Here is a 21,200-nt window from a genome sequence, read left to right as displayed (position 1 = left end):
AATATGATTAATTGTCAAGGATTTGAAACCCTCTCTCATGTCAAGTGTTTAAAAAAATTAGATGGAGTGATTATGTCCCGACCAAGACAATGAAGACTTCACCGCTCAACAGGACTTACATGATATTTACATTTATCTCTTTTCGTACACCCTCCGGTCACAAATATAAGCAAAAATTTACTTTTTAGGTTCATTCAATAAATGATGTATGTGGTCTATTTAATAGTCCACATACATCATTTATTCAATGAACCTAAAAAGTGGAGTTTTGCTTATATTTATGACCGGAGGGTGTAGTTATTAGCGGAGCTCGAACTTAGAACCTTTAGATTTTACTCTATCCCTTTTTACCATTAAATCAAGTCTTGAGTGTTTCATTCCACATGTGCTTCTAAATGTCTTCCTCACCTTTCTTGATTAAATTTTCGGTCTTGCTAACAAGTGTTCTAAGGACAGTCGTTAAGAATTCAAAAAATGAATCAATTAATGAATTTTATATTAAAAAAGTGACTTTTTAATATTTCAATGTGTTGAATACACAACTTCTAAGATAAACGTTCTATAATTTTTTTTATCAAACGTCCTTACCCTGAAGGTATTTGTCAGCATCTCCCTTAAATCTTAAATGCATTAATTTCTATAATCATCGAATTAATATCTTTAAAAATTGTACTCGTGTGTTGTGGTAGGTGTGTGTGTTTTTTTTTTTTTTTGTTATTTATGTCGTGGGGAATTTGTGCTATTCAGACTACGGTTTTAATCAAATATTTGGCATTATCATAGCATAGATTATGTTTGGTGGTGCATCTTATTTTAATAATATATTTGTTTGCTTCTTCAACAATTTTTTTTATAATAATCACAATTTTTTATTTGGTTCACCAAATACATATACATGATTTGAATTATGATCGGTAATTTTTTTAACTTTTTTTTAAATAAATTAAGGTGAGCCTTGGGACTAGGCTAACAGCAGGATAGATAAAAAGGAATAATAATAGTCACAAAGATGGAGAGAATAGCTAAATACTCTCCTTAAAAAAAATTAACTAAATACTCCATCCCTCTTAAAATAAACGTCTCATTTGTAAAAAAAATAAAAAATAAAAAGTTAACTTAAAATAATTGGCCAATTTCATTTTTCAATGCAATATTTGTTTTTTTGAACAAATCAAAATGAGATATCTATAAAACCGTGGTGATTCAGCCTGCACAAGGCATGCAAAGGGAGAATCACCGGAAAGTATTTACACAGTCACAGTGCCACTAAAGAAACAGCATCAACAAAACGGAAAACAAATTACACCTGAACACTCATACAAAGAATCAGATGTTTTCACCAGTCAATATAACTATAACAGAAGGCAGCCTGCTTAGATTTCAACCAATAGAACGAATTTAGCTTGACTTTTTCAATAAGAGCAATGGAAGTAGAGGCCGTATTTTAGAATATACGGTAATTCCTTTCCTTCCATATTACCCAGATTGTAGCAAACCGAATTGTCCTAGAAAATAAATGTGAAGATCTTGGCAAACCAAATTTTTCAATGCAATATTAACCATATTTTTTGAATACATTTTAATTAATACTAATGTCATCACTTCAATTCAACATTGCTTTCAAGGTTGGCTTCTCTATTGTTTCTGAAAATTCCACCACACGCAGCTAAGTCAGAGTTCCCCAAAGAAGTATAACATTTCACCAACAAAAGATTGGAGGTTACTAAATGACATTACCTTAATTTTTGGAGCCTTAGAATATGATGAATATTCAATATTTTTAGGTGTTTACACACATATTAAGAAATGCAATGATTAAGAGAAAGAGAATGATTATTTTACCAAATTATCCTTATTAACTATTGGTTAGTTTTAAAAGTAATACTTTGGAAGTAGTGTGCAAAGTATTAATTGGAGGGTACAATTGAAAAGAAAAAGTTATTATTGCATTGGAAACTGAAAGCGACACTCATTTTGAAACAAATTTTTTTGGCTAAAGCGTCACTCATTTTGAAACGGAGGGAGTATGTGTTAGATGTTAAAACAAACAATGTTTCAAGCACGGAGTAGAGTGACCATTTTATTAAAAGAAAGAAAATAAAAACAAACTTTTTGTAGAAAAAAGAAGAACAGAGTAGAAACCTTCAAGCCCCCCTCCCCCCCAAACTGATAGTTTGATATTGGCGTATAAATGGAAACATATGAATATTCTTAATTCTCATAATGAACCCTATACTTTTGAAGAGCAGCAATGAAATTTTGAATGTATTTCTTGTGAAGTTCTTTTGAACTGAAAACCTTTCCCATCTCTTTTGCATTGTTCCTGTAAATAATTCCTTCCTTATCCACTATTGCTAACCTCAATGTCAGGGCTACAGAATCCTTAGTAAAGGACCCATCATGCTCACTTCTTGGAACCTCAATGGCCACTTTCTTTTCTGCTAGTTCTCTTGAAAACAAACATTGATCTAGCAAATAAGGCAATGTAACAAGAACATGCCCAAAATGGAGCTTCTCAATAACAGAACCTGAACCACAATGACTCATACATCCCCCAATTGCTCCATGAGATAAGATCTTAAGCTGGGGTGCCCATGTTTTCCAAACAATTCCACGTTCTTTGGTTCGATCCTCAAATCCTTTAGGTAACTCAAGTGTACCCTTTTTTAGGTTTTTCAAAGCCCAAAAGAAAGGCAACCTTGAAAGCTCAATTCCATGAGCTAACTCGATAAGATCTTTTTGCGTCAACCTCAACTCACTCCCAAATCCAATGTAAACAACAGTAGATGATTCTCTTAAATCCAACCATCTTTTGATTTTCAACCAATCTGGATGGTTATCTTCCTCGTCATCGTCTCTTATCTGCATAGATGGTGGAAGCAACCCAACAAGAACAACGGGAGCCTTGTATTGTTCAGAGATATAATCCAACCAATCATCTTCTAGCTCTCTTGATGTTCTGAGTATATGAAGGTCACAGCTTGAATATACTTTGTTGACATTCAAACGAGCCATTCCTCCGGAATCATCTTTAAAATCTGATATTGTTCTAATAATCTCATAAGGTTTCAAATGAGTGTTAGTTTGGAAAGGAACCCAGTTCGGTGTGCCACGCATTTCTTCAGGATCGAAATCTGGCTTGATCATGATTTGATCCTTAGGTGGATCCATGAAAAATGTGTTCCAAGCCGGTATTATATTATAATGAGCACAAGGAATGTTCAAACTTTTGGCTATTGACGGTAACCATTCGGTAGCAAAATCGTAGAAAACCCAATCAGGGTTTGAAGTCTTGAGTATCTCAGTAACATCATCTTGGAGACCATCATAAGCCAACTTAAGGCAACCAAACATGTTGTGTGGAATGTCCATGGTACTCTCCGCACCATGTGGGAGTTGTTCTATCTGAGGTAAGGATAGTTTGACCAATTTGATGAATGGTTGAAGAATTTTAGGGGTTTTTGGCATGTGGTCAATATTTTTAGGGCTGTTTATGAAGGTAACATAGTGACCATTTTGAGCTAGAATCTTGGCCAACTCGAAATAAGGGTATATGTGGCCCATAGCTAGCCATGGAACCATTACAACATGAAGAGGCTTGTCATCATCAATGTTGTTGTAGCCATTGCCAATGGAACCCATGCATGAAGTATTGGATTAGCTAGCAAGGTACAATATGAAGAAAGGGATGTATGTAGTGGCAGTTCTGATTGAGATATAAGTAGATATAGCAAGTGTACTAGTATTGTTTTATTTGAAATCAACATAGTTTTCTTTTATTAAAACATTACAAAAAATTTGTCATTACTTATCTGCCATGTAAAACAAAAGTAGGTGTGTGTATAAAACAAACATTCTATTCTAAGCAAGCATCTAACTCATTTTTTTTCTTTCTTTCTTTCGAATATGCAAAGCATATAACACTTGTCAGCGAACATCCAACATTAATTTATCTCCACGACCTGTTCCAATCTACTTCCTCTCGTTTCTAAATATATGTAGCAGTTAATCACTTCACACATATCAATACATAACTTTAATAGTTAATTATCTATAATAACAAATTATAAAAAGTTGGTTTTTTAAAAATATTCATTGAAACAAACCGAATAACATTTTACATACTAACATTTGTCTTGATATATTAGTAAAAAAAAATTACCATCATATTAGGTTATGTAAATAGTGCACGTAGTCAAAGTGTGACATGTCTTTTTAAACTAAGGGACTAATATTTAACACAATTAAGTTATTCAAATGTATAATTTGACGATAAAAATGGTTAAAAATAACAAAATGTATTGTTTGTTATGAATATTATAAGTGGAGAATATGCAAAGTATGATTGGGCGGTAGTGAAGAATTACATCAAGAACTTGGACATCTACTTCATATAATTGTGAGCTTTATTAACCTTTTTATCTATGCTTGATTTTCCCATACCTTAAACATTATGGACAATATCAAATTCAAGGATGGACCCTCCTTACCACATATTGGATATCTATAGTTTAATTGGACAACTATTAAAATACTAACCAAATATGCTGTGAGCATATTTTTTGAAAGATGCTATGAGCAATTTGGTAATCTCGTTCTGTCGTTTTTCTATGAATCCTATAATAAAATAAAAACATTTTGAACTTTGAAGTGAACTAAATCACCACAAAAGCTAACATTTGTAACTATTGCATACAAATGTTAAATGATTAAATAAGGTAGTGTTTTTTTTTTTTTTATTTAGGGAAAATAAGGTGGGTTGTTGATAACAACAGTGAAAAACCGAAATTCCAACTTAGCCAAACACGTCTTTGATGATAAACCTTTGAAACACGATTTTGAGACATGAAAACAGCTATAAGCACACCTCTGAACTCTGCCCATAAAATATTCAACCAAAATAGCTTTCGTAAACTATGAACAAGGCGTGTCACGGTGTCCGACACTCCTATGACACCTGTACGACACGTGTCGAACTGGTTTCCTAAATAATTGGTTTTTTCTTTACTTCGACACTCCTAAGATCGGTGTCCGACACCAATATAACACTCATACGAGCCGTGTCAGACAACTCACACAGATATCTAAAACAATTTTTTTCTCTCTTGCTTCCACACACCATAGATACAAGAGTTACATATGTTTTGAGAAATGTTGATCAATTAGGGGTTATAGACATTATAGTTGATTATATCATTTTTAGCTTTTTTGATAGTAGATGAATAAATAAAGGTCAAATCCTATGATATCTTGTTGTAGAACTTTTTCTAATGAAATAAATTGCTCAAGTTAGATGTTTATATATGTATTTTCAATTTCATTTTAGACCGTCTTTAAATAAATTAACATATATGTAGCGGTGTCGGTGTCCTATATTTTTTACATTAGCGGTGTCAACATGTTTGTGTCAGTGTCGTGTCAAGTGTTCGTGTCGGAATCCATGCTTCATTGTTCGTAAACCTCAATTTCAAAACGTGATTATTCTTGATACTGATTGAAAGTTGACAAATCAATTCAATGATTTTGATTCTTGTGTTTAAGTGCAGGAAGAAGAAACAAATGTGCCTTTAGGATAAAAAATGAAGTGCGGTGATTTAAATGAATGAAAACATAGTGATAACATCATCGCAAGGAAAAGGGAACAAAACTCTGTCCCAAACACATTTGACGGAAATAGAGAAGATCAAAACAAATTTGTTCCATCTGGGTTGACTACAAATGCATAGCCTTCATCTCGAAACAAGTACAAAAGCGAACACAATTGATTGTTGTTGGGATCGAAAACAAAAATACTAATAGAAACATAGGAAACGAAAACTGAACTTGATAGAAGTAAGGACATTGAATCACAACAATTTCCACTAGGATTTAATACTTTGATGTAGACGCCATGGAAATTGTAGAATAAATTGACATCTTCCGGCAGAGTTGTGGTTTTGCTGAAACCAACTTCTCAATCTTGAAGCATGAAAACTGAATGAAACTGGAATGGGAAACAAGAATGCGGTGATTCTTGAATCGGTAACTATGCCAATCTTGGTTGAACTGTTGTTAGCGACACTAGAAATTAGATGAGGCATATCGAACTAACATTTGCACTACGTGATTCCAGATTCAAGAATCGAATCTTGCTGCTTTGTGAAGTCGGGGAAGAGATAAGTTGTCTTCTGTATCATCTGTGAAGCACAACAATCATCTTTAACTTGTTGGAATGGTGATGCTTGATGTAGAGATTCAGAGGATCAATTTCATCTTCGCTAAGAACTTCATCATCACTGTTAGAAACAAGTTCCTTGTCTTCATCTTCAAAAGCGAATTCTTCACCTTCATGATTATTATTGCTTGATGCGCAATAGTATCTCTGATACCATGAAAATAATAGGATTGTAAAGGTTGAGATTAACTTCAAATGAGAAATATGATTGATAGGTAGAAACCTAAGGAAACCCCTTATAATTCATATTGAATTGTAATTGAAAAGATTAATTAATGAGTTCAAGGGTGGTCTTATTTATAGACATCAATTACACTAACTAATTGTGTAACTAACTATAGTTCCAACTAACATTTAACCAACTCTAACTACCTTGACTAACTATAATTATTGTTGAGTTTTGACTTAAAATTTGATGTTTGTGTTTTAGCAAAATCATGGCACGATTTAGAGAAATTGTGGCACGATTTTCGTTTAGAAATTAGAATTTCTCATCACAAAAATCATGGCCCGAGAGGATAAAATGGTGCAAGATTTTGGATAAGGTTTAGGATTTTCACTACACCATTTGTTGTCTATGGCAATACCTTTAATTTTTAGGCAACATGTAATAATTGTTGCCTAAAAGTCGCTAAGGCAACGTTTTCAGACTGTTGCCAGAAATATTTTCGCAACAATATAAAGCGGTTCTTCACCTCCTTGTAGAATTCTTTCCAATCTATATATCGCTACATCGACATTACTTCCCCTCATAGGCTTGTGTCGTGCACTGATTAAGCAATATGCTTGCATTGAAGTGCCTCATTAGCATCCTCCATACTAACACTGACACTTACAACATCCTTGAATTCCTGATTATCCCGTTGGACCCGAGCAACAACATTAACAAAAGCAATCTCCAATACATACAAAACAACATGAGCATCTCCATCACAATTGTTAGCTATGAAATCAACCACATTGATACTAACATTAACATCAACTTTGGATGAACCAGAACCAAAACCAAGGCATTGAATCAAGCCTTTGTCTGTATCAGCGACAACACGGTTGAGAAGCAAAACGAGGTGATGTGGTTGAAAAGGGTTAAGAGTAAGGACACGACAACGATAGAAAAGAGGTGTGATCAAATGAAAAGAAGAGTTTTCAGTAGTGGCGCCAACGAAGACAATGCTTCCATCTTCAACGACGGGTAAGAAAGAATCCTGTAGATTTATTAAACCTATGAACTTCATCAACAAAGAGAATAGTGGTTTGTTTTGTTCTGTGTCTGAGTTTTCTGGCGTCTTCAACAACATCTCTAACGTCTTTAACGCCACTAGTAACGACAAATAAAGAGACAAAGCTATAGAAAGTGGAATTTGTTGAGTTAACAATAGCTTTGGCAATAGTTGTCTTACTAGTGTCGGGTGGACACCACAGGATAATGGAAGGGAGACGTTTGCATTGGATTGTAGAACAAAGAATGGAATTTGCAAGGAGATGGTCTTCTCCGACAACTTCATCCAAATTTCTTGGAAACAGACGTTCGTATAACGGTTGATGAGTGTAGGGTTTGTTTTGTTGTGTATGTGTTTGTGTTTGTTTTTGCGAAGGTGATTCTTTAATGCGTTTGGTCTATTTTTGTTGGAAGAAATGATTGAGTTTGGGTTGGAAAGAAAAAGATGATGAAGGGTTATCAATAAAGTTACCTTTGTTAAGGTTTTGAGTGAGAATCCATTATGTGGCCTCGAAGATGGATTTGCCGCCGATGGCGGCCAAAGCTTGGGTGGCTAACTCCTCAGGAAAACCCATGCTTACCAGTTGTTCCATCTCCATCGATCTTCCTTATTCTCAAACCTTCCTCATTTTTAATGTCTTCCTATCTTCATTTGTATTTTTTTTGTTAGGAATCTTAATCGTTATTATGAATATTGCATTTTTAATGACAAGAATTTCCAATGTACATTGAGTGGGAACGTTTCTTGAGTATTGCTATGTTATCACTTTGGCAACGAATGTTAATTCTCCCTAAAATACTTATAGGGACATTTTTGGAGTGTTACTTTGTTATCTTTTTGGCAACGATTGTTAATTGTCCCCTTAGATACTTCTGGGGACTTTTTAAATGTATTACTTAGATATTTAAATGTTTGTATGCTAAAGATTTGAGTTTTTTTATAGGTTTGATGGATTCTTGACAAGTTTTTTTTTAGTTTTTGATTTATTTGATGAAAATTGATAACTATGTTGATATTTTATATTAAAAAGGATAAATCAGAAGAAGAAGAAGAAGAAGAAATAACAAAAGTGTTATCAGAAATGCGTGTGTGTGTGTGTGTATACCCGCACACATTATATAAAGTAAATACATGGGTATAAGATTTTTCAATAACCCCAATAATATATGATTTTTAAAAACAAATTTATTTTAAGGGTAGAAATAAAATAGTGAAGAATACAAAATCATGTATTCTAATTATATATTTTTAATATATTATTACTATTATTACTACTATTAAATGTTTTTTTAAAGAATTATTAGTTTATTACTATTATGATTATATTATTATTATTATTATTATTATTATTATTATTATTATTATTAGAGTTAAATAGATTGGAAAACTCATTGTTATTTTTTTCCCTTCTCTCCCTTTGTACGCCTTTCTCTGTTTTCTTCCTTCAACAAACCACCAATGTCCACCAACTTTCCGGCGTCGATCCGATCGCCGTGCTCAAGGATCGGAAGAAATAACATCATTTTTTTATCCTATCAACGAGAGCTTTTCATTAATCTAATTAGTTTTTTGAAAGGAACATCTTTTCCGCCAACCCTTTTCTCCCTCTACCGTGTGGTAATGGTTTTTCAGGCCAGCATACCTGTATGTTCTTATTTTTCTTTCATGTTTCATTCATCTTTTTAACTATCTCCTTCATTTTTATGGCAACAAATATCAGTTTGTGCATAACAGTGTTAAGGTTCCTAAGGCAACCATTAACTTCATTTTTCAGGGTGAGTGTTCTCCTTTCATAACTTTTTGAATTTAAGCTTTAAAAACTTGAAAGATCAATTTTTTTTCAAACCCTAATATTCTTTTTCCTCAAATCCGAATTTGGCACATGTTTGGATAAAATATTGGTTACTTGGTTACTTTATTAAACTCTAGTTTTTCTCCTTTCTCTTAATTCTGAAATTGGATTTTTCCAAACTATTTTTAGACTAAATGATTTCTATTTTGTGTTTGGGGAAAAAGCTTGAGAGTATCAACACTATTATTAGAGGTTTTAGTATATATTTAGTTATTTGACAACTTGTAAATTTTCTTGTAGTAAATATTGGTGGCTACTCTATGGTTAATTTGATGTTGTAAAGATACTATTGTTTATGAGTTTGACTTAAGTATCAATAAGATTTTAATCCCAAACTTGTGTCATAGAGATTTCATTAAGTAAGAATAAGAATAATTTGAGTATTTGATGAATTAGTTGTTGAGTAATGTTGCTGCTCTTCTCTTGATTTTAATTTGTAAGTTATTATGGATTAAGGTTATTTTGCAAGGTTAAGAATAATTTGAGTATTTGATAGATTAGTTCTTGAGTAATGTTGTTGATATCTTCTTTTGAGTTTAACTTGTAAGTTATCGTTGATGAAGGTTGATGAGGTTATACTTGACATCAAATAAGTTCAATTAGGATTGGGGTAAATGTTTTGTTTAGCCATGTTGTCTTGGTATTGTTTGTAATTACTAAAAGGTTGTAGAACATTAGCAAACTTATAAGAAAATTTATTTAGTGTAGAGTTGATTCATTTGAGGGATTGTAGAATTATTCTAGTGTTGTTATAATGACTATTTTATGACTTTGATGTTGTAGGAAATTACTCTTGTTAAAGAGGTTTTCTTGTTTATGGTAATACTTTCGTGGTGTTTTACTAATTGTCTTGGTTTTTATTTGTGTTATTTATAGCTCTTAATGACTTTCTAATTGTCCATTGATTAAGATCATGAAAAAGACGGTGCAGATGATAAATTTCAAGAGGACAATATAGATGATGCTGAATTTTAAGACAGTATTTTGCTAGTTTGGTACTTGGTATCTAATTTTTTTGAAGAAGCTAAATTAGCCCACCCAAATTGGCACCAGAGAGAATCGAACCTGAGACCTTGAGGAGGAGCACACTCCCAGATCCCAAGTCAATACTACTAGGCCATTTTCTTTATGAGGAGTGCTATTTCTAGCGAATTATTTGTCGTGGAATTTCCAGAAGCATACGTGTTGAATTTACATTGCATCACAAAGTGGTTTCTACTTCATGGTTTGGTGTTGAGAACGTGGGCCAGGGGTAGCATAAAGCCTATCTGCACTATTCGTGATCCAATCGGGACAAATTATCTCGCGATACACAACATTTCTCTTTCTTTATTATTATGTGTTAACTCATGTATCAAGAATGAATTATTTTAGCTAAATTTAATGTAACACAACTTTTGTGGATGTGTTTAAATTCAATTTTGTATAAGTTTTAAATGATTATATTTACACAATTATTGTAAACTCTTTTCCGAGTACTTTCCAAAAATGTCTCCTATAAGTCATTGCTACTATTTTACTTTTTTTTTTTTACTTTTTCACTCCAAGGCAAATGATTAATAATCCTAGCCGCTTATGGAAACAATTAAAAATTGTTCCTAAATGACATAAAAAAGCATCCCCTTTTCCAAAGGTTTAGGAGACGTTTTCCAAAACTGTGCTCAAAGAGTATGAATAATCGTCACCATAGACAATAGGCAACGCTCAAATAGGAGATGCCTGAAAACTGTCCCCTATTCTTTTAGGTTACGTTTTTCACAGTTTTAGCTATGCTTTTTAGCTGCAGCTGAATTGAATAAATGGTGTAGTGATGTAGTGTGTACTAACATAAAATCGTGGCATGATTTGGAAATTATGGCACGTTTTTGAAGATATTAATAACGTAAAATCGTAAAATCGTGATGTAGTGTGTACTAACGTAAAATCGTGGTGTAGTGATGTAGTGTTTACATGACTTATATTGAGGATATTAATTATGCTATTGCTATTCTTCAATACTTATGGAAGCTTATGACTATTTTCTCTTATATCCTCATTAATAATAAAATATAAGTCTTGTGTATTTCCGCTGCTTGTAACCTAATTTATTTTTTTTTTCTCAAATGTGTGAAAGTATAGTTGTAGCATTTGAGTTTTGAGTGAGTAACTAAAATTGTGAGTAGAGTCTTATATCCTATTTTATAATAATAAGAGACTTATCTCACTCATATGATGCTAAACTTTTTATATAATCATCATACTCTATCATATAAAGGTTACTATATTTATAAAATTCTTTGGAATTTTAATTGTGAAAAGGAGATCTTGTGTTATAAAATTCTTAAATGAAAATTTACATTCTCCTTAATTCCAAATGCAGAATATGTGGTTAACTATGAAACTCAATTCTTGATGATATCTGCCATTGATAAAATATGTATTTAAGGGGTTTTATAGTATCCTTGAGTTACCACTTGTGTTAATAATTCTGCTATGCTTATGTGCAAAATATGTGAGATCAAGAGAAATGTGTACACAATATTATTCTCGTCATTCCCATATACTCTTGTGCACACTATAAAATATGGCATAGCTTGAGAGACTTTAAACTTTAGTCTCATTCTATTATATTGAGATATATATTAAAATTCTATCAATCTCAATGAGCATCATAATTGGATGCTTAAGTCAATTTTGTTGGAATATGCACAATGCAAATATATATTGTGCTTCTGTTTTACCAACATTGCAAATTTTATGAGGTCATAAATAGTAAGTACAATGTATAATATCAATACTCCTATCGAGTATGATATTGTGTTCTTGTGGTACTTATAATTTGAGATAATCATAAATGTTCTTTTGTTATTGACATTCTAGTGGCCACATTAATCCACATCTTTTTCTTTAAATTAAGTGTCTATGTTAATCCAATTTGGGGATTATTGAATTTCCTATTTTGCTTTTATGGATTTTCATAGTCACATTTTTTATAAAACTTGGATTAATTGAATGTCGTAGAACATTTATTGATTTTGACTATATGTAATTACACTCTCTTAATAGGCTATCCCTATAAGTAATTACTATTTGTGTACCTATGTGGATATATGACTTCTGTAATATTGAAAACTCATTGGCAGAACCACTAACCACAGACTTATATATATGAGTATTGTAACTCATCATGATTTGATTAAGTCTATGTTATTTTGGGTTAGTGGGAGTTTGTTATAGCATTTTTTAAAATGTTTGGGCCATTCTTTAATGACACATTCTCTTCAATTCTAAGTGTCAAAATAAATTCATCATTTGTTAGAAAAGTGAGTCTTTGATCTGTATGATTTGTTTTCCCTATCGGATTCAATTTCTGCAGCATTAAAGCTTACTTCTCTTTTGAATGATTAGTGTTTTGACCATACATATAATTTTAAATTTTAAATTCTTTATGACAAATGAATTTTTTATTCTTTTAGTAATTGAGTATTGTCATCCAAGTGGGAGATTGTTGGATTAATTATTTAATTAATCAATTATGGATTGACAATAATCAATTATTATAAGTTGATGTCATAGTATAAATTATGGTCTATTGTGTTAAGCACTAATTAGTTGATGAATATGTGTGATTGGGCTATTCTTTCTAAATGGACCGTGATGGGTTTGACCATTTAGCTAAGCCCAATGAGAGGTCCCTGCCCTCAGCCGTTTAGCTATTTAAACGTCATCCCATCAGATGGTTAATTATTCTGAACAAGCATTGTGAAAACCTAAAGCTAGACGGAATGAGGGTAGTTATCCCTATCATAGTTGTCGGTGTTATCGGCGGTTATCGTCCATCAATCTAATTCAAAGGTACACAATCTCTTCTTCCTTCGTTATAATTGATGATATGCTATAATTTGTATCTAGTGATTCATGGCTAAACACTAAAATTTTTATCATTATTTTCAACTAATAATAATGGTATGTTGTTCTAACTTCTATTTGCTTCGACTTTTACAGTAATGTTCCCAACGAAGAATGTAGAAGCACATCCTTACAGTAACTTCTATTTGCTGACTTGTACAAAGTTGTAGCGGTGCTGTTTGTATAAGATATAATACAGAATGCGATGCTGGTTGTTATTGTCACACGGCTGGGACAGATCAAACTGGTGTTTGTAAAGTTGGTATGTCTGTATATGGTATGGAAATGGAAGAGCAACATCCTTACCTATGTCAGTCTCATGATGAATGCAACAAGAAGGGAAGTGGGAGCTTTTGCGCTCGTTCTCCTAATTCTGATAACAAAAATGGCTGGTGTTATGCATCTTTCTCTGAGGCACAAGACTACTTCAAGTTTGCCGCTAAGCATAAATTCAAAAGAGACTTCCTTAAAATGCCTATCACTGCTTAAAAAAAAAAAACTACCACGCATGAAATCATGTATCTTAGTACTTTAAATTAACGGTCTTTGTTTGCAGCTATTATGTTGAATTTCTGATCTGAAATCCTTTTGAATTTCAATAAATGATACATGTGCGTGAGTGTGTGTGGCAACTTAATGTATGTTGTAAGTTTGCTATTTAATATATGTTGGTTTTGGTGTTTTGTTTTCCTTTGGTGTTTTCTGGATCTGGTTCGGCTTTTTCTTCTAGTTTTATCTAGAGTATACACGATTTTCATGGTAATATTTTCTTTTATATTTCCTTAGCAAATGTCTCAGAGACATTAGCATTTTCCATATTTATATACAGTGGCAGCCTTAGGTATGTTTAGGGTGTGCGGTCGTAGATATCCCCAAAATAAAAATTTTACGATTAAACAATTTTTATAGTTAAAAAATTAAAAGACAAAGTTTAAGGAACAAATTTTTTCTTCTAAGCATAAAATTATAAGTTTACAAATTGTTGTGTTCTTAAGTTTGAATATATAAAGAACATGATGTTCCTTTTTTATCCTAAGATTAATACATAATAAATTATTTATTCATTCTCAAATCTCAATCACATTATAAATCGTAACCCTACAAAACAAAAATGCTTTGTCTTTTTTTAAGTTTTCTTTATTTGGCTTGCAAGTTGCATCGTTATATGTTTGAAAGAAAATGCTATTTGTCCCGAGAAAGCAATTCACGACCATAACGACCGTGTTAAATTAAGTGTAACCTAATCCACTTTGTATTACATCCACCCATGTATTGTGACAGTTGCCAATCTAACGGTGATAGGCTATTCAGGATAACTTCGGGACAAATTGCTTCGCTAGAAATAGCAAAGCTCGTGTTTGAAACTCTACTAACTGCACACAACCAACTATTGAGTCTGCATATGATATTTTTAGAATCCCTCGTTTATCATGTATTGTAGAATCACTCTAACAAAAATAGTTTATTATCATTAGGCAGGACAACACATTCAGAAATTTCAATGTTAAAAACCAAATTGTTATCAGTTCTGAGTTTCGGATAGACTAAACACTTTTAAGGGACTATTTGGATTACCTTATTTGAGCTTAATAACTAGAATATGTTTTGTGAGAATGTTTAGGGGAAATTACGTAAATAGATTTTTAGGATAGTTTCATATGTTCTCCAAGATAGCTTATGAAAAGAGCTTATTGCATACACACAAACATTTTAACTATTCATCTTTTATAATAGACATAGGGCATGTTTGGATAAAAAGCTTGTTTGTTGCTTATAGCACAAACTCTTATCTTGATAAGAGCTTATGTATAAGCTTGCATAAGCAATTTTTATAGCAAAATCTAAAATAATGTTAAATTGTTTTTGTATATGCTATAAGTTGTCATTATAAGCTATATTAAAAAAAAACTTATGAAAATAAGTTGAAAAAAACTTATGCAAATTGTCACAAGTTATTTTCATAAGTTCTCCCAAACTGTATCTCAAAACTTATGTCAATAGATAAACTCAAATAAGGAAATTCAAATAGCCACATAGCTTATATTTTATACATAACACTTATATAATTACAAATAAGTTGTTTATCCAAGCAAAATCTCAAAACCAGTCGGTTTGAATTAAAATTATTTCATCATATTCACAAGGATTAAAAACTTAAAACTAGCAAAATTTGAAGGGGAGAAAAACACACAAGAAGGGAGTTGAATTGTGTAAGCTTTTTGTGTCTACTTTTTCTTTCGTTAGAGTTTGAGTAAAACACATAGAATTTGACGTACATTGATTCTGAAGCAGAGTCTGAGTGCAGCGAATAAGTACAAAACACAAAGATAAAGAGATAGGGATAGAGAAAGCAGACACACAACAATTTTATATTGATTCCTCCTACAATTTAGGAGTAGTCCAATCCCCTTGCACTTCCAATGGATTTCACTATAATCTCAATAGATTACAAGAGCTCAAGGACACATCCAAGAGATTTCCTTATGTTCAAGCACAACTGCAATAGACTTCTATTTGCTCAAGCACACCTGCAAGAGGCTTCTATGCTCTAGAACACTCTACCTAAAGACTTCTGCTCTAGGACACTCAACCTAAAGACTTCTGGTCTAGGACACTACCTAAAGTCTTCCCGTACTTAAGAATACTGCATAAGACTTCCCTTTGCTCAATCCCACTGATTGAGGCTCCTAAGTGCTCAAGGTTTCACCAAGAGACTTATATGCTCAAGCATGCAGGCGAGAGACTTTCTAATGTGTTTGCCCTCAACTGCAAACACATTAATTTGTTCTTACACTTTTTCTAACTAATAAGTGTAAACTGAACAAATGAACAGACTCCCTAAGATTTCTAAGATATGACTTGAAATAAATCGTAAGTGTTTTGCGCTATTAAATTTGACAGAGTAATGACACAATTGAATAGCAGAGTCTTGTTACTTCTTCTTCAGGTCTTCAGCTCCTTTTATAGGCGGTGATTTGAGAGACATTGGAGAAGAGTTCCAGCGCAAATAAAGTCATTGAGAAGTTTCAATCACGAACGTTGGCCGTTTGCCTGATATAGATAATCTCGTTGGAAAGTACTTTGAATCCTCTTTGCTGAAGTAGGAATTATCCTCTCATTTTCTCCCACTTATCCTCTCTTCTTCATTGTTTAACCTCTTCAAAAATGTCTTTATTTGAAAACACCACTTATTTTCGATACCTGTAAACTTCTTTTTTTGTCTTTATTCTATTTATTTTTTTATTTTGTTGATGTTTCTTTTCACTTTTTTTTTTTTAATTTCACTTGCAGATTGAAAAATGCACAATATGATCTATCAAAAAATTTCTGGATTTTATTTACAACTTACAGGAACGGGAGGCTCGCACACGAGAGGAATATTAAAAAAAATTCCTAATTTTAAGTTAAGATCAAAAAAAAAAAATTAAGATACTCCCTCCGGTTTATAAGCAAATTTCTACTTTTTAGATTCATTCAATAAATGATGTATGTGGTCTACATTGTAGACCACATACATCATTTATTGAACGAACCTAAAAAGTCAAAATTTGCTTATAATAGTGACCTTTTGGAGTATATTTTTGTAAGAGTTTATCAGTTTGCAGTTACAATACCTTAAATTTCAAAAAATGTTACAATACCTTATATTCATTATTGGTCCACAGTTAGATTACATTTCAATCATCATTATTGGATTTGACGAATGATCAACTATACCAATATTAAAATGTAAGATACATTATCAATTTACACATTTGTATGAGAAATTTTACAATTCAATACAAGTTCCGATAAATATTATTTTCCAATTATATGGTTGTATCATGTTTAAATAAGGTTTCATATGTCGGTGATCAGAAAGACATATTCCAAGAGATCAACATTGCACGTTGCCAAAATGCCTAATCAATTCGTCATCAACGAACATATATATAGTTAAATTATAGTAAAAAAAAAAAACGAACATATATATAGTTAAATTATTTTTGAAGAATAATTTCGTTGAAGATGTGTATACCCCCATTTGAAATAGGAACATCGTGTGTATCCTCTCCCTACGTTTTAAACTATCTAAATTTCCCCAACATATGCATAAGTACAATTAACGGAAAGACATTTTCTTGTTTCTAATTAAGTGATTATCATGCATCATATTTTGCTTATTTTTAAATTACTAATTTACAATTTATTAATAATCATTAAGTGATTGTTAATTTTTTTCTTGTTAAGTCAATAATGGAAAATTATAGAAACAATAAAACTTATGATGCAAATTAAGTGAAGATAAGTGTGAAATTAGGAAGGGGTCCATCACTTTGAGGATGACACTAGGTCCAGAGGTGACTTTAGGTCCATCGACCCTACTGGTATTGTCTGATTGGAAAAATCTTTGAGCTAATGTGAATCAGGGTGTGCAACCTCATCATCGGCCTAATTGGGAATTTCGGCTCCTCCATGCGGAACCGGCAGTTGGGTTGGTTGGGTTGCGGTGGATCGCCGTCCATCACGCCAAAATAGCCCACCCTTCTACTGGCTGCGATGATCCTTAGATCGTATGTTCTGGGAAGTCGGCGGTTGGCTCTCACGCTGGGGAAAAACCTGCAACTTGGGCCTCTGGAACTGCATGAGTAAGCGCAAGCTGTTGGAACAAAATGTGTTTGACAATGAACCTTAAAGAGTTTTGATGATAACAAGGTATTAAAAATTGTAAATTGGACTAGCTAATTTTTGTGCAAGTGTACAGGACCATAGTTAAAAATTTACATCATATAAAGGTTCTGAAGAACAAAAAGAGAGCTAAGGAATCAAGAAAAGGAAGCTTGAAAGCATCTGAAGAAAAGTGCATCTGAACACAAAAGTGCATCTGAAGAATGATGACGTCATCAGAAGCTGAAGGTCATTAGAAGCTGAAGGTCATCAGAAGCTGAAGGTCATCAGAAGCGGATAGTCATCAGAAGCGGATAGTTCAGAAGCGACTTCATCAGAAGCTGAAGCTCATCAGAAGCTGATTATCACCACAAGCTAAAGATTCAAGGATCAACACTTCAAAAGCTGTCTATTGGATTCGAAAACACTGCAGAAGACTAGTGGAAATTTGCAACGGTCATTTTGGTGAAGATTTGAAGGATTTGGAAGCTTATCTTCAAAAAGCGTTGACATTGTACTTTGTACGAATTGTACAACCACCTTCTCCACTACTCTGTTTTGTGTCCACGCTACAAGACAAGAAAACAGCTCCAGAATAACAGCTATGCCTGCAAAGATGTTCCTTCACAATGGGAATGGATTTCAAATTGGTTCTTCATAGGACAACAACCAAATCAGGCAAAAGATTATTGGTGAAAGATCAAGCTTCAACAACGACTCTTTGATGTGCTGGCAATTTCACAACGTCTCTTTCACACCTCTATATAAAGGAGTGAATACTTAGAGATTTGGTAATGCTGAACGAAAGACTCACAACATTTTTACAAGTGTCAAACCTCTGCTGAAACTGTTCTGCATTCACTTAGAATTTCTGTGTCTCAAAGTCATATCTTAGAAATTCTTAAGTCTTAGAGTCTGTATCTGATTTGTATTGTGAGCACCTCTGATTGTATATCAAGTGTTCAACCTTAAACAATTTTCTGTGTAATTTTGTTTAGCTAGAAGTCTCTTGCAGTTGTGCTTGAGCAAAGGAAGCCTCTTGATTGTGTTCTTGAGCATAGGAAGACTCTTGCAAATTGTGCTTGAGCAAAGGAAGTCTCTTGTTGTGTGCTTGAGCAATTGTAATCAGATATTACATTCTAGTGAAATCTCCTTGGAAGTGCAAGGGGGACTGGACTACTTCCGGATTGTGGAAGGAACCAGGATAATTGCTTTGTGTCTTTCTTCTCTCTCTCTCTCTGTTTTAATCCGCTGCGTTCAGATTCTGATTATCACTTCAGAAGCTGTTTCACTTAGCTTCTGATCAGTGTGTTTAGTTTTTAGGAGAAACGAAGAATTTTCCAAAACACAATTCAACCCCCCCTTCTTGTGTTTTTCTCACCTTCAATTGGTATCTAGAGCATTGGCCTGTTGTCTTAACACTTAACAGTGTAACAGAGAAAGATCTGAGAAAAACATGTCTGGTGGATCATCTTCCAATACTTATCAAAAAAACATGAATGTTGTTCCATATGAGTATGAGAACAAGAAATCTAACTTTGGAAAGATTCCTAAGTTCAATGGAGATGCTGAAGAATTTTCTTGGTGGAAAACCAACTTCTACAGTTATATCATGAGCTTAGACGAAGAACTATGGGATATACTAGAAGAAGGAGTTGGTGACTTGGTTCTTGATGAAGAAGGATTTGTTGTGGATAGAAAGAAACATACTCCTGAGTTGAAGAAACTCTACAAGAAGCATCATATTATCAGAGGAGCTCTTGTCACTGCTATTCCTAAAGCAGAGTACATGAAGATGAGTGACAAATCCACTGTTAAAGCTATGTTTGCTTCTCTCTGTTCAAACTATGAAGGCAGCAAGAAGGTCAAAGAAGCAAAGGCTCTCATGCTTGTACATCAGTATGAGTTATTCAAGATGAAGGATGATGAAACTATTGAGGAGATGTACTCAAGGTTTCAAACCTTAGTCTCTGGGCTACAAATCCTGAAGAAGAGTTATGTTGCTTCTGACCACGTGAGCAAGATACTCAGAAGCTTGCCTGCCAGATGGAGACCAAAAGTGACTGCCATTGAGGAAGCTAAAGATTTAAACAATTTAAGTGTCGAAGATCTTGTTAGTTCTCTCAAAGTTCATGAGTTAAGTCTTAATGAACATGAGTCTGCTAAGAAGAGTAAATCAATAGCCCTTCCATCCAAAGGCAAGTCATCAAAAGCTCTCAAAGTAGTTGAATCTGAAGAAGAAGAACCATCTGGTTCAGACTCTGAAGAAGATTCTACGTACTGAGATGGTTATGATCTCCAACAGACTTCAGTATCTGGTCAGAAAGAACAGAAAGTTTCTAACCAGAAGAAGCAACTCCAGAAGCTCAAGGAAAGAAGATCAGAAGGGATGCTTCAACTGTAAGAAGCCTGGACACTTCATTGCTGAATGCCCTGATCTTCAGAAGGAGAAGTCAAAGGACAAGTCAAAGAAGTCAACATTCAAACCAAGCAAATTCAAGAAGCAGATTAAGCAGAGTTTAATGGTAACCTGGGATGATTTAGGAAGTGAATCTGGATCTGACAAAGAGGAAGCTGATGAAGACGCAAAGGTAGCTGTTGGATTAGTAGCTACAGCAACTTCAGAAGAAGGATCAGATTCAGACTCAGAAGATGAAAACGAGGTATATGCTAAGATTCCCAGAAATGAACTTGTTGAGTCTCTTAAAGAACTTCTTACACATTTTGAAGTAAGAACCAATGAGTTGAAGGATTTAAAAGAAAAATATGCTGATTTGGTAAAACAGCAAAAATCAACTCTATTGGATTTGAAAGCTTCTGAACAAGGACTTAGGGGCTTTGACTTCATGTGTAAAACTTATGAAGATCAGCTCAGGTTCTTATGTCATAAGCTACAAGAAAAGTGTAATGAAAAACCTTTAAGCAACCATGAAATTGCTCTTGAAGATTTTATCATATCTGGCATTGACAGAAGCAGAGTGGCTTCTATGATTTATAGCATTTACAAGAACAATGGCAGAGGAGTTGGTTTTCCAGAAGTGAAACTTGATAAAACCAATCTAAAATCCTGTTGTGAATGCATCAAGGAAGGTCTGAAAACAGTTTTTGTACCTGAAGGTGCTGAGTTGGAAACTGTTGTTCAATCAGAACCTGAAGCTTCTAGCTCTAAGGCTAAGATTACTTCAAAGCTAAAGAACTCTACAGCAAAGGCTATGATCAAATCTGATTCCAAGACTTCAAAGATCAGGATCCTGAAAAGATCAGAACCTGTTCCTCAGAGTCTGGTGAAACCAAAATCTGAGGTTCTGAAGTCTAAGTTTCAGAAGAAGACAGTTACTGCTTCTGAAGAACCAAAACCTAAGGTGATGGTTAATCAGAA

General features: G+C 33.3%; 3 pseudogenes; 1 reads left to right on the top strand and 2 right to left on the bottom strand.

Annotated features, from left to right (window-relative positions):
* Window positions 1-2,185: 2,185 nt before the first annotated feature.
* LOC146914334 (soyasaponin III rhamnosyltransferase pseudogene) lies at window positions 2,186-3,769 on the bottom strand (annotated as a pseudogene).
* A 2,403-nt stretch (window positions 3,770-6,172) lies between these two features.
* Window positions 6,173-8,032, bottom strand: LOC146914333 (uncharacterized; annotated as a pseudogene).
* Window positions 8,033-13,272: 5,240 nt separating this feature from the next.
* Window positions 13,273-13,663, top strand: LOC146914332 (albumin-1 pseudogene; annotated as a pseudogene).
* Window positions 13,664-21,200: the final 7,537 nt, after the last annotated feature.

Source organism: Medicago sativa, chromosome 6 (genome assembly GCF_051527215.1).
Source record: "Medicago sativa cultivar Bolivia chromosome 6, Bolivia_mono, whole genome shotgun sequence".
Classification (NCBI taxonomy): domain Eukaryota; kingdom Viridiplantae; phylum Streptophyta; class Magnoliopsida; order Fabales; family Fabaceae; genus Medicago; species Medicago sativa.
This window is presented reverse-complemented; position numbering and strand designations above follow the sequence as displayed.